Source organism: Cyanistes caeruleus, chromosome 2 (genome assembly GCF_971803275.1).
Source record: "Cyanistes caeruleus chromosome 2, bCyaCae1.hap1.1, whole genome shotgun sequence".
NCBI classification, from domain to species: domain Eukaryota; kingdom Metazoa; phylum Chordata; class Aves; order Passeriformes; family Paridae; genus Cyanistes; species Cyanistes caeruleus.
This window is the reverse complement of record NC_141702.1, coordinates 39,301,297-39,303,799: the sequence shown is the minus strand read 5'-3', so window position 1 is coordinate 39,303,799 and position 2,503 is coordinate 39,301,297. Positions and strand designations below refer to the sequence as shown.

The window sequence follows — 2,503 nt, the reverse complement described above, 5'->3', positions numbered from 1 at the left end:
TCTCACAATATGACCTTACCTCAGTAAGAAGTGTGACATTCAGAAATATGGATATAAAAGGTTCACTAGATAACAATATCTCATGGCTTGTCACTGTATTTTAAGCATGTTTGTCTGGGGTAGTTCTCTGACAATTAGGCAGTGGTTGAGGAACTCAAAATTTAGACTGAAATATTGAGGAAGGTAATAGGGCACCTATTCACTCCCAAAGGGCAGCCTCCCTCCTGGTCCCCTGGTTTAACTATGAGTATAGCAGAGATGCAACCAGGGCATTAGAGACATCACTTCACCTCAGGGCAATTTAGCTTGATTGTAACAAAAGCAATGTGATTATCTTCCATCTGGGCTGCTACATACACAGGGAAGAGCTAGATATATTTTAAAATTAAACAGTACAATGTTAAAGAAAAAAACATATGACATTAAAAAGCTTACTTAAAAATAAATCTCTCAAATTTTCCATCCTCCAAAGTTTATTAAAGAAAATTGAATTGGGCTGAAGTCTGTATCCAGGTCATCCTTCAATAAATCAAGTGTTAGAAACACAGACCGAAGCTGATCATCAGGTTGATTTTTTCTCACTGTTTTTCTATACCAGGCAATCATGTTCTATATGACATTTAACACAGGGATCAGGCACCACATTAAAACTGCCCACATGGCTGTTTCCCCTCTTTGTTCTGGAAAGAGGCTCTCCTGTAGCATCACTGCTCAGCAGCAGATATCACCTTCTGTTTTCCATTTTCCAGTGCTGAGGAGTTTAGTTGCCTTTGTTCTTGAACTACATGTAGTCTCTACAATTACAGTAGCCACCTATCCCCTTCATGATCTACAGTCCTCCACAGAGACAGCACACTGTTCCTCCTGCTGCCCTTCTCTGCACCTATTCAAGTTGGTATCATCTGCAAAAAGTATGAAAGAGCCAAAATGTGCAGAATTCCTGTGGGCTTGTGTGACCAGGTTTTGATAGCAAGGAGCTCCAGGAGAGCCTTCTGTGAGAAGCTGCCAGAAGCTTACCTCGCGCCTGACAGAGCCAATTCCATCCAGCTGCAGGTTGGACCTTCTGCTGGCCACAGCTGAGCCCATCAGGGATGGTGGTAGAGCCTCTGGGATACCAGACTGGAAAAGGGTGGGAAGGGGAGGAAGGAGAATGGCTGTGGAAACAGCAGCCAAAGAGAAGAGTGAGATCATGTGGGAGAAACAGATCTGCAGACACCAAGGCCAGCAAAGATGGAGGGGGAGAAGGTGGTCCAGGTACCAGAGCAAATTCCCCTGCAACTCATGGAGGTCCATGGTGGAGCTGGTATTTGCTTTCTGCCCCTGGAGAATCTCATACCAGAGACATGGTGCCTGAAGGAGAATGTGACCCTCTGCCTGCTGGAGCTTGGGTCAACACATGGCTTGTTGACCTGTGGACAGAGTAGCCCATGCTGGAACAGGTTTTCTGGCAGGACTTTGTGACCTCATGGGGGACCCACTGGAGCAGCCTCTTCCTGAAGGGATGCACTCCATGTAGGAGATCGACACAAGAGCAGTGTTTGAGGAACTATAGCCTGTGGGATGCACTCAAATTGGAGCAGTTCATGGAGGACTGTCTCCTTTGGGAGTGACCCCATGTTGGAGCAGGGAAATAGTGTGAGGAGCTCTCCTGCTGTGGAGGAAGGAACAACAGAGACAGTTTGTGCTGAACCAACCACAGCCCCCATTTCCTATCCCCCTGCATCACTATGGGGGAAGCAGGTAGAAAATTTAGGAATAAAGTTAAGACTGAAAAGCAAGGAGGGGTGGGAAAAAGGTGTTTTTAAAATGTTTTATTTCTCATTATTCACTCTGATTTGATTGGTAACAAATTATTTTCCCCCCAAGTCAAGACTGTTTTCCTGTCACAGTAATTGCTGAGAGATGTCTCTCTCTCCTTATTTACACCCACGAGCCTTGAGTAGTGTTTCTTCTCCCCTATTCAGCTGCAGAGGGGAGTGATAGAGGGGCTTTTTGTGGGCACCTGGTGTCCAGCCAGGGTCAGCCCACCACCAGAGTATCACTGTACTTATATTCAGGCATTGGTAGCTGGTGTCAGAGACTAGGAAATAACAATTTGCTATCTAATATAACTTTTATTCAGGCTATTTATAGCAATCACATTTATTTCTTACTATTATTCTGAAGTGAAAATGCTCAGTGTCAGATTTGACTGTACAGTATTTACTGCAGAAGAAATAAATAATTCAGTTGGTATTTCTAAAAATATAATTAGTTGATGAGTCAGAGAAGAATTTCATTTTCATAAATGTTAAGGCTGGAAGACTAGGATTATCATGATCAGTGTGTCTGACCTGTGACATCCCCATGTCTTCGGAGGCTGCCTGGTAATTCCTGCGTCAATTTGTAATTAAGATTTATGATTCTTGAGAGGAGACTGAATAAAGGCCCCAAACCACACTCTTGAGATGTGCTGAATGTTATTTCACACAAACAAAAGGTACACCACACAGACAAGGCCAAA

The 2,503-nt window shown here is 43.9% G+C and overlaps 1 long non-coding RNA gene across 1 annotated transcript; it reads right to left on the bottom strand.

The window, feature by feature from the left end:
* Positions 1-461: 461 nt before the first annotated feature.
* On the bottom strand, positions 462-1,443 carry LOC111925712 (uncharacterized). Its single transcript, XR_002862406.2, has 3 exons — positions 1,337-1,443; positions 1,018-1,154; positions 462-902 (listed from the first exon to the last, which is right to left on the bottom strand). It is a non-coding gene; the product is annotated as an uncharacterized LOC111925712 (long non-coding RNA).
* Positions 1,444-2,503: the final 1,060 nt, after the last annotated feature.